This window comes from Ostrea edulis, chromosome 9, assembly GCF_947568905.1.
Source record: "Ostrea edulis chromosome 9, xbOstEdul1.1, whole genome shotgun sequence".
Lineage (NCBI taxonomy): Eukaryota > Metazoa > Mollusca > Bivalvia > Ostreida > Ostreidae > Ostrea > Ostrea edulis.
The window spans coordinates 38,302,075-38,314,707 of NC_079172.1; the positions used below are offsets into that span (position 1 = coordinate 38,302,075).

The 12,633-nt window shown below is 37.1% G+C and overlaps 1 protein-coding gene across 1 annotated transcript in view; it reads left to right on the top strand.

The window, feature by feature from the left end:
* Positions 1–146: 146 nt before the first annotated feature.
* LOC125659368 (uncharacterized) overlaps positions 147–12,633 on the top strand; it is a 31,449-nt gene continuing 18,962 nt past the window's right edge. The window contains exons 1-2 of the mRNA XM_048891020.2: positions 147–197; positions 288–394. The gene's annotated coding sequence lies outside the window, so the exon portion shown is untranslated. The remainder of the gene's footprint in view (positions 198–287; positions 395–12,633) is intronic.

Consider the following 12,633-nt stretch of genomic DNA (forward strand, 5'->3'; position numbering starts at 1 on the left):
CCGCAGGAGCGGAATTACACACCACACTACACTGAACATTCACAATATTGAATGACCTTAGTGAAGAGGTCGACTTCTCTCTCTTTCTCTCTCTCTCTCTCTCTCTCTCTCTCTCTCTCTCTCTCTCTCTCTCTCTCTCTTTTTTAAAAAAAACTCTCTCTTGTTTAATGTATGATGTGGGAAGCATTGTGTACAATGTATGTAATATTGCTACATGTAACAAAACAATCCTGATCAAATGTATTCAAGTTGGTACGTTTATCGTACTTCTGTCTGTCTTATTACAGCTGTACTTGTTTCGCAGCAGTGGCGGATTTAGAGGGGGCGCAGCCGGCCCTATGGATTAATAACAAAGTTAATCGCAAGGACAGTTTACCTACCGTGACGTCATCACGTAAGTGATATAAGTTAAAACACGCAAATAAACTGTTAAATGTGAAGTCAAGGGTTATGATATATGTACTCTATAGACATGTATACCTTCTCTATCGAAAATTTTATTTTACAAAGAGAAGTTATACATATACATTCACTATTACTACACATTTTAACAGCTTAATAATAGAAATGTATGGATATATTTCATCATTAACTTGTTTATATAGCAATTATTATATGATAGTTCACTTACTTCTTGTTTTGACAATAATCTGGAGTGAAAGGAAGCTAACCATAATTCTGCCATCAGATTTTGTTTTGACAATCATTACATGTAATATGTAGTATACTAAACCAAATGATCATCCAGCTTATTTTTATTTTATCTAAATAAGAAATCTCTCTTTTTAAAAATCAAAATAATATTTTACAATAAATATGATAACAGGAATAACAATTTTATAATTATTATCAAAATCTCAGAAAATATCAATTTTGCATATATATTTTCTTAAACTTAACAAAAAGAACAGCAATGTTTTCAAATATATATAAAAAATCAATAGTTTTTTATTTTCTTATAAACTGTGACTTTTTGTCCTGTGATATTTTGTTCTACTATCATAAAATTCTAATTGGTCCTATTGGCCGTGACTTTTTGTAATTTGTAATGTTGTAAATGGTTTGAAAGGTATATAATTTCAGCATAATGTATATATTAATTATGACTTTAAAAGTTGAAATATTTTCATGATCCTGGTTCTAATTAGGAACATTTATTTGAATCATTTTTTTTATCATAAAATTACAATTTTCTGATAGCAAATTCATGACAAGGAACTACGTGAGCAGTAATCTGAGTGAATCTCACTCTTTGCAATCAGCCAATAATATGATAGGACTGGCTTCACGAGTATGTACAATGTTTAATATCATCATGAAAGGTGCCGTCTTTGGATCGTCTTTTGTCTCGCGTCTCGGAAGATCTACCGAAGCAGACCCGAATATTTTGGAGTTGGTGGCATGACAGCAAAGGAGCCAAATCAAACCTGCCTGCAAAACCTGCTTCAGTTTTCCCGTGATCGAGTTTTCGTTCATCTCAGTGGAAACGACATCAGCGTTGAAGGAAAACCTAGGAAGGTGGCTGAAAATGTCCTACAACTGGTGCTGGTCCTAGAAGACAGCGGAGTTGGACTGTTCTCGTGGGACAGATTCTAGACAAGGATGGTAATTTCAAGAAGAGCCCTGGTCTGACAAGCGATATCTTCAGGAGGAAGAGGAGCAGGATCAACACAATTCTGCGAGCAAAGCTCGGAAAAAGATTTATCTTACTTCGGCTGAAATATCCCCAGGACTTTGCGGCTGATGGTGTTCATATTTCCCAGGGAAACCTATGGAAATATAGCGCACAGATAAGGAGAGCTCTTCTGACAGAGTAAACCTCGAGAAGAAAACCAGCCCTTTTAAGGGCCACAGAAATATTTCGAAAAGATGCCTCAAATAACATACATTCAGAGAGTCGAAATCTTCTTAAGATTCGAAACATGTACTCCCTAATTACCAGCATACTGCCTCACCGAACTTTCTATCAAACACAAAAATCCACAAATCATTTGTTTTCAGTCTTATGGTCGAAATATATGTATAAAATTGGCATATCTTTTTTAAAAAATAGCCAAAGTAGAAATGTTATTGAAGAAAATAAGAACATATCCTATTGCAATTGGTTTACAAAATATTTCCAAGAGCATGTCTACAGCGATCAATACCATAATTCAAGCGTTCCATAATCATATCATGAAGTAAACCATTTGTTTCACTATATCGCAAAACACACACCATAATATAAATGTTAGCATTAATCAATTAAAATATGATACAATTACATTTAAAGGGCATCAACGCACTTTGTTACGTAGGACTTATATCTTATTGTATACAATTTCATAAATAACATATATACAGTAAGGCGTAGTGCAGGAGTGCAAAGAGGCGAGTTTTCTTTTTTAAACAGTAGGGACATCTATGGTTATATTTCTTGGTGCGAAAATGTCTTGGACATTAAATCCCTTATCAGCCATAATACTATCATATGGATCACAATTGTGGAGCAAAGAGCTGCGTTCAGTAATATGTCTGTCGCTTGCACTACCTCCATATGCACTTGACACAAAAGAAACTAGTCCACCAGGTGTTGCACCAACAAGAACTTTGGACGTATTACAATTTTTATAAGAAGAAAAAGTTAACTTGTGCTTTCGAATTTGTTGGTTTTTTGATAGGACATTCTGTCCCGTCGATTATAACTCTAGTTTTTAGGGTACGGCCTGTTAAATCCAGACGGGGTAAAATAGCGAACTAGTTCTTGTATGGGCTAGATATTTACTTATTGCCATTGATGTGATAAGAAATTAAACCACATAATTATGGTATTTTGAATTACTGTCTCCGATATGCCAAACATGCGCGAAAGCGCAAAATTTGTAGTATTTCTTCTTAATTTCATCAGCGAAAGAAAAAATTGATTTGGAACATCCAACTTTACAACCTGGTTATGCATGTAAATTAGGCAAAATGCCAAAAGGACCCAAAGTGTGTAAAACAAAATAAAACTTGTTAATATCCTCTAAACCAGTGTAAAAATGTACACCAGCAGGATCATTGTCAAAATTTTCTATACTGAACATGGGTAGTTTAGTTGTTTGAGTTTCAGGGGGGGGGGGGGGGGGGACTAGAGTCGTACTTCAGAATTACCGTTTCATATTTTGTCAGAACTGACTAGTGTATGGTCTGTAAAAGGTGCAAATAGGTGGCGGTTTGATTTGAACTAGATAATCTAAGTGTAGTTTTAGAATTCGGGAGGAAAAAAATGGGGAAAATGATTATTTTGAATTAATTATGAGCGTCGATGACTGGAGTCGCACTTCAGAATGACCGTTTCATATTTTGTCAGAACTGACTAGTGTATGGTCTGTAAAAGGTGCAAATAGGTGGCGGTTTCATTTGAATGATGTTACGTTTGATTAACGGACCCAAACGTGAACAGACAATTAGGTCCACATAATATTCGTACAAAACTTTACTCTATTCCATTGAGAGTTTTACATACGTTATTTGAAGAAGCTACAGCTAGTCTATACTTGGATTTTTCAACATCTGAATATAGACTGAACTCTATGATTATAGATGTTGCCCATCACAGGCTCTTTAAACCGCCACGGGTCATGGATGATATTCCTTCCAAATCATGCCGCCGGTTCCTTAAGCTCGAATTTACAAACAAAGGAATATATGCCGTCAACATAAGCAACATTCTTCGTCATAAAAGGGTTCAGTCGTGTATTCCAACTTATTTCAAGTTCAAGTCTCCATCCTGTGTTTCCTACAGCTATACTTCTACGACTGCATCCAAACTTTTTAATTATAAACGAACTTTGCAGTGCCTAGATATAGACCATCTTATACGTAATCCACCAACGTGTTCTTGTTAGCTCACCTGAGCCAAAGGCTCAAGTGAGTTTTTCTGATCAAAATTTGTCCGTTGTCTGTCGTCGACGGCGTCGTCGTAAACTTTTCACATTTTCGACTTCTTCTCAAGAACCGCTGGGCCAATTGTGACCAAACTTACCACAAAGCAACCTTGGGTGAAGGGCTTTCAAGTTTCTTCAAATGAAGGGGCATGTCTCTTTCAAAGGGGAGATAATCACAAAAATGCAAAAATAGGATGGGGTCTTTTAAAAATCTCAAGAACCACTGGGCCAGAAAAGCTGAAATTTACATGAAAGTTTCCTGACATAGTGCAAATTCAAGTTTGTTCAAATCGTGCCCCCCCCCGGGGGGGGGGGGTTGGATGGGGCCACAAAAGGGGATCAAAGTTTTACATACTGATATATAGGAACAATCTTTAAAACTCTTCTTCTCAAGAACCACTAAGCCAGAAAAGCTGAGATTTTCATGAAAGCTTTCTGACATAATGGAGATTCAAATTTGTTCAAATCATGACCCCTGAGGGTACGATTGGGCCACAATAGGAGATCAAAGTTTTACATACAAATATATAGGAAAAATCTTTAAAAATCTTCTCAAGAACCACTGGGCCAGAAAAGCTGAGATTTACATGAAGGCTTCCTAACATAGTGCAGATTCAAGTTTGCTCAAATCATGGCCCCCCGGGGGTTGGATGGGGCCACAATAGGGGATCAAAGTTTTACATGCAAATATATAGGAAAAATCTTTTAAAATCTTCTTCTCAAGAACCACTGAGCCAAAAAAGCTGAGATTTACATGAAAGCTTTCTGACATATGTCAGATTTCATTTTGTTAAAGTCATGGCCCCCAGGGGTAGGATGGGGTCTCAAGGGGGATCAAAGTTTGTCATAAAAATATCTAGGGAAAATCTTTATATATGAGCCAAGGTGACCCAGGTGAGCGATGTGGCCCTTGGGCCTCTTGTTTTTCATTTTCTTTCAACTATAGTCCAGCTGGACATATCATTACTGGTGATGTTGATATAGTTGAAAATGGGGTCCTCGAATCACTTATTCTAAAAGGTCCTAAATACAGGGAACCTCGGTCCTTTAATTGGCGACAGAACTTCATCTCTATTATGAATTCTGTGGAAGATTATGTCAGACGATGGACTAAATAAATATGAAAAAGAAGAACTTGACACATTGTCAGAATGGATTAAATGTATGTATAAGAGGAATATTAAATTCCCGCATTAGACATATTAAAACAAAAGTACGTACCATCTATCCTTCTGTGTTTAGTAAACCAGAAATGATAAAATAATTAGATAGGTTACATGAGGAATATGTTTTCGTTCCAGCTGACAAAGCTTGTAACAAGATTGTCTTTGTTTGTAAGGATCATTATTACAACTATATTTTAAATGAACTTGGCATTAATTCCACTTTTGGTAATCGTACTTATACTCCAACTGCCCTTGAAAAAAATGAAGTTCTTCAAAACCATGCTTCAGTTTTAGACACATTTAATATCCCAGTCAATGGGTCGAATGATATGAGTTACCGTACCTATACTGGAATCCTAAACTACATAAAAACCCTAACAAACAAAGATACATTGCTGGATCCAGTAAGTGCTCTACCAAGCCCGTATCTTTGTTCCTCACGAACATATTAATAGCTGTGAAGGTGAAACTTCAAACTTACTGTGTGACAACATATGTCAGAAGTGGTGTAAATCAAATGTGGATTCTGATAAATTCTAAAGAACTTTTAGTAAACTTGAAATGGCAAAACTTTTCCCAAATTAATAACAGCAAAACCTATGACTTTTCAACACTATATACGACCATTCCTCACAATAGATTATAGACTAGACTTTTTGACATCATAGACAGTTGCTTCTTCAACAAAAATGGAAAAAGGAAATATTCATATCTAGTGATCAGTCATCCAAAAACTTGCTTTCTTAAACATCACTCTGATTCCACGCACAGTAGAAGTTGAAATAAAGAATATGTTAGAGTTCCTCATTGACAATATCTTCGTGGTCTTTGGTGATCAGGTCTTCCAACAATCTGTTGGAATTCCCATGGGCACGAATTGTGATCCTTTATTAGCTGACCTGTTTCTACATTCACATGAAGCAGAATCTATTCAAAAATTTCTACGTGAGAAGAAAAAATATCTTGCTGTGGCCTTCAATTCGACATTTAGACATATCGACGACGTTTTGTCTATTAACAATAATAACTTTCATTCATATGTCGATTCGATATTCCCTGTGAGCTCGAAATAAAAGACACCACAGAGTCGTCCACTTCTGCTTCTTACTTAGATATTTTATTGAAAGTAGACATTAACAGCAAACTGACAACTCAACTGTATGACAAACAGGTTGATTTCAGCTTCTCCATCGTCAACATCCCATATCTATGTAGCAATATTCCATTATCACCTGCATATGGTGTTTATATCTCTCAACTGATTCGATACGCAAGAGCTTGTTCTGCGTATAGTCTGTTTTTAAATCGAGGCAAGCTTTTGACAAACAAGTTGATGGTACAGGGGTTTCAACAGTCTCGATTGAAGTCAGCATTTCGCAAATTCTATGGTCATTATAACGATCTAGTTCGTCAATACAACCTATCATTGGGTCAAATGCTGTCTTGCGTGTTTCATACCGATTGTTAGACCACTCTTGGCACACTGATTTTGACTACGGATAACTCCGTTTACCTGATCAGGATATAGGGCTCACGGCGGGTGTGACCGGTCGACAGGGGATGCTTACTCCTCCAAGGTACCTGATCCTACCTCTGGTGTGTCCAGGGGTCCGTATTTGCCCAACTATTTATTTTGTATTGCGTAGGGGAGTTATGAGATTGATCACTGTTCGTTATCTTCATCTTTCATCAAACTCGACGCTTCGCGTCTCGTGTGATCTGATGATCCGTGCCTGTCAACTCGACGTGATCCGACTCTTCGGATTAAGTTATTGTAGTAATAATATTTATGTAAGACTCTAAAGTGCAATGGTCGCTCCAAAGTACAATGGTCATGCCAAAGTGCGATGATCTGCGCCAAAGTGCAATGGTTTGTTAACGTTACGGACGTCAAAGTGCGATAGTCACGCTAAAGTCCCAATCGGATCACGCGCTCGTCTTTTTCCGTAACCGGTAAGAAGACTCGGACGTGGATCGGCGCAAGAATTGCATCAAATCGATGCATTTCTTCGCCGGAAGCGCGCCCGTGGATGAGAGTTAAAAGGCCAGAACCGAATCCCTGAATATGTTATTTATATTTTCACCACAGATTCAGATTTGGTATCATTAAAGTCTTATTCACTCTAATACATAAACGTATAAGTGGAAATTGATAGTGATACAATACCTTAGATGTGTATAATATCTTAGATGCATTTGAAAGCTCACGTTGAAAGTGCAACGTACGACTGTGACGTCATAGTTACGTTTATGTATACGTAGCAACCAACTCTGATGGCGTCGATCCACATACGAGGTTCATTTGCGGTTACGGAAATAGCCGAGTAGTTACGATTGGCTAAAGTCCGATGGTGCAGAGTTCAGTAATGTTTGTGACGTCTCCTCATTGTGATGTCATTCTTGATGGCTTTCAAAATAATACTGTTGAAATGCAACGTCAGTTTCTTTTCTTTCTTTTTTGTGCATGGATATTGCACGGATATTTTGGTGAAAAAAAACACGGTTGATACAGTCTGTACCAAAACACTGTGTCGGTTACAAACCAACGGACTCTGGCGTGTCACTCCATCGCACTATGGCACATTCACAATCTGATTAAAACCAGATCCTGAGATCCGCTCACAATCGCTACACTAGGATCTGACGTAACTCCATAGGGGGTCATGTCCGCATGACCTTTCGCTTGGAATATTCATGAGAACTATCAGCCAGTCAGATTGCGCCATACAGACAATGATGGCTATTTAGGCGGTTCCTGACAATTCGTAAACAAATTGCTGTAACCTCTCCCCCACGAAGTTTATTCCACACTGTAAATTTGTATATTCTCGCATAACGAATTTCAAAACTTTCGCAATAATGCCTAATCTATTCCGTTCATTCAAACAACAAAACGTACGATATGAAATATACCCAAATTAAATTAATTGTGAATTCAGATTTATGTATGAATTGGGACGGGTACGAATTGAATAGCTTTCAAGATGGTTTACTTAAATAACGCGAGGAATATAACGCCAGTCGACGTAAACGGTGCATTGTGACGTCGTATCTAGCTGCGATATGTTTTCTTTCAAATCAAACAATCGCAGCCATTTTCCTTGAATTGTGAACTCCGTTGGGATTTTTTAGCGTTTGAATGAAAGAAAACCCGCAGAGAAAACAGACGTTGTTTAAATCACATGTTTTGACAGGTGTGCAGTCGTCTGTCAAACGCGAAGCCTTTTTTTTTTTTTTTTTTTTTTTTTTTTTTTTTTTTTTTGTATCTCTAACGTAAATAATGACGCAAAGGTTCATGGGAATTTTCTAGTATACCGGTCCCCAGAAGCACGTGACTGTGCATGAACAGTTATTTCCCTTGCCGTTGCTAAGCGGAATGTAAACACGCCGCCATTTGCATTTTCGCCTCGGATGCTGAGCAATGAAAATCGTGCGATAAAAATAAAAGCCCGACGGCGTTTGAATATACTAAGCGGGGGCTTGGGGGCGGTAGCCCCCGACAAGTCAAATGTAGTTAAAATTGTCTTACCTTACAACATAAAATCATCTATAAGCTGTTGTTTGCATTAATCAGATCGAGGGGTTGAAGAACTAGTCGTTGTTTGGCAATCAAGGGTTCCGAAGTAAGGTTGGGTACGAGTATCGAGAGGGTCATATACAGATTTAATGAGTCTGTAAGATTTTTTTTTTTTTTTTCGGATGGAGTACTGACTAAAATAAGTATCGTACAGAGATTTAACTGTGCTGCTGACTGGTAAAGACTTTTTTTAATGCACGCTAAGTAGATTCTTTAGTATTGGTGTGTGTCCCTGTATCGGGATCTACAAAGTTTATAATTATAGTTGTATAGTACCGGGCTGTATCTTAGTTTTTATTATTTCAAGCAGAGTTTCTCGTGTTCGATCTACCACTGTTGTAAAAAAGCACCTTTTCGTCTCCCTTTCAGTGCCACCAAAAACCCAGACACCGTCCCTTGTGAAATTTTCTTTTACCAAATTTCGTCAATTTCAAAAAAAAAATCCCACTCCTCCTATTTTGTCTGAATTCTTCTCTTAAATATGCATGCACTTCTCTGGAATAATTATACCAATCAACAACAGTTTGACTTGCAATTTCAAGTTCGTGTCTCACGAAACTTTTACTAGCTTTGTATACTCAGAAATATGTTATTAACAGAACTTTTTCCAGCGTTAATTTGTGCTTTTCAAACCAGCTACCAGTCCTGATGGAAATTTTGGTTAGAACATCTCCATATAAATCCGTCGCTTGAATATGACGAATCCTTTAATCCAAATTTCCCGTTGCCACAGATTTTGCCGTCCAAATTTATCAAAACTGATAATCCTAGTGAATCAGCTCTCTTGCATCAGCACAAATGAAAAAAAAAATTCAGTTTTTAGAGGCATTTTCATCGCAAATCAGCTGTTCAGTTTGTTTACATCAACACCAGTGACGTCGTATCATACAAATATTCATGAGAATTACGTATACAAAGCACACGTGGCCCTTTTGCTCAACAACGGGTTCCAATTTTTTTGGAACAAAAAATGTACGTCTTCTTGCATTATTTTTCATTTCGGATTTTAAAAACTGATTTAAAAAGCAGTTTTTTAAACTTCATTTTTAACAAGGAATTCGAATTTGGAGTTATTTTTGTGATTTTTTTTCCGTTTTAGCGATTTTATTGATCGCTAACGTGATCGTATATATATACTAAACCGCCTTCGGCGGCACACATTTTAGCGCCATATTTTGGGGACCGGTATACTAGAAGTGTTCCATTTATCGTTGGTATAAATCGACAGGGTCAATTTGATTGGCTTAACGAAAGGTCATGCGGACGTGACCCTATATGGGGTTACGTCAGATCCTAGTGTAGCGATCTAAGTGAGCGGATCTCAGGATCTGATTTTAATCAGATTGGGCACATTCGTCTCACACCATCGCACTTTGGAGCTAGTGTCATACCATTGCAATTTGGCGCATGAGTGTGGACCATCGCACTTTGGCGTGTCACACCATCAAGGTTTGGCGCAGACCATCGGATTTTGGCATGACCAGCGAACTTTGGAGTGCCGTTGCACTTTGGAGTCCTACATAAGGAGTCAGACTAGGGCATTCCTTTCACATGTTTTGATGTTTACATAGCCTATTGTAGAGTGCACAAGAGGTGACTATGTCCTTAGCGTTTAGTTTCCTGAAATCGATGATTTCCGAATGTGATATGACTGTCAGCGTGGGGCGCCCGAAAAGAATAAGAATACGTGTATATCGTATTCTGGCAGGGCGCAAAGTTCAGCGTCCAGGTGTACACCGAATAAGTTTGATATAGAATTCCACCATAGAGTAGACTGGTTTTAGAGTAACGGACAGGAGAAAACGTCAGTGATAGCATGACCACACAGCACGCAAATGACTAGTGTTTCTAAGGGTTGAGACGCAATAACCTTGCGCGTAAATTTAAGGTTCTGAAGTTGCTATATGATTATAACTACAAGCTTTACAATGTTCGTATCATAAGTTTCTATATAATTATATGCACAAGCTTTACAATGCCGGTTTAGTGTGAATGATACAAATGTACATGATTAATGCAAAATACTTGTTTGTATCAAATTATAAATCTGCATTATGAATGTTGACATTGAATCATGCAATATATGTGTATGTGCAACTAAAGTTTTATCACTTCACCCCCAAATGAACGTGTCCTGAATAGCTTCAGTTTCCAGCCTCCTTTGTAATATGAATGAAGTGGGCATCAGCTAGCACAAAGCGTTGAATTTGTATTCTTTGTAAGAAATATTTTATTCATGCTAAAAAAAATTAAACAATCAGGAGAGAATCACAGGCACTATGTACAAATAGTTTGTTTATAAGACCAATTGTTTATTATAGAAATCTAAAACGTCGAGTGCCTATGGATTGAACAGCAGGCACAATGCCAGTTATTGTTCTCTCCTTAAGGAGGAATACTACACCAGACAGGCGAATGCCTATTATTGTTCTCTCCTTAAGGATGAATGCTACACCAAGAGCAGGCGCAATGCCTATTATTGTTCTCTCCTTAAGGAAGTTAGCTTCTGAGCTTTTGAGCACAAATGCACAGGATGCTAAAACTAAGACTGGTTCAATAATGATCCCATTGATGCAAACATATTACACATCTATTACTGAACCCTATCCAGTTGAAAAAAAATTGTGTCAATTCAAATTTTGAAGGGTTTTCCAGAAACTATATTTTGTGGTGGAAGGATTGATTACTGAAAAAGTTCTAAATCTGTAACGTGTCGGACCTTAGCGGTCAGTAGGTCCGTGCTCAGATTACTGAGTTTACTGAAGGTTTGATTAAAGCTGACATGAATTAATAAATTTAGTATAATTCTATATGTCCGCCATATTTCTCTGCTAATCCGCCATATTAGTTGGATATTCTATTGTTATATGTATCAGGGTTCGCATGGTATATAAGGGGACGTGTTTTACTACGCTTCATTTCACATCAGTGTCTTCGATTTACCTGTGCGGATAGCTTCGACAGGTAACACGCACATCTCCGATACTAATTTATAGGACATCAAGAAGAAATGAAATCACGTTTTGGAACACCACGTAGTGCTCAAAATTATAATAAACATATCGTACAATAGTAAATCATTTTAAAAGCTTTGGATAAATATATATATAGAATGCCTTTTCTTTACGTGAATGTGCGTACATTTGCAGTAAATATGTCAAAACTATACAAAAACGCTGAGAAATATTTCATCTATAATCTATTGATAAAATGGAATAAGCAAAGGGTATACAATCTATACTATTCACAATTACTTCAAGTAAAAGGCAAATACATAAATACTACTGTACTTATAAAATGACATGTATGCTCGCCATGAAAACGCATCGAATGCGGACGACTATTTATCTGGGTCTACTCGTAATATCGGTAAAGGACCGCATATGTACGTGTACACTTGTCGAAAATACTCTAAGTAGTAGTAAAACTCCCTTTATTTGCATACTCCATGAAACAAAACGATAAACTCCATTTGCATTCCAACAGTAAATACCATTATTATACCTCAGTATGAGAATTCTATGCAACGCATAATCTGATTGGTCTAGACAGTCACGTGTCAGGAATGATAAAACTTCATAATTCCAATGTTATTTATTACAATTGTTTTTATTGGACGAAAATAAAGCTGAACAAAAGTTTACACATCAATAAATCCGAAAACGCGATGTATTCATACACACCTGAAAACAAATAACATAGTGCGGGGAAACTATTCAAATTTTTGAAATTGTTAGTAAAGTGAATGAATTGGAATTATAAGAATCAAACGTTCTTTTTGAAGAATTTATCGATGTGTAAACTCCGGACATTTTACTCACAAACTTAACATAAAAGTGCTTCGCACTTTTATTCAGTTTGTGAGCAAAATGTCCGGAGTTTACACATCGATAAATTCTTCAAAAAGAACGTTTAATCCTATAATATATCCCTCTCAAACATCATATCTTCCTATCATATTTACCCCTTGGGAAGCCTCGTG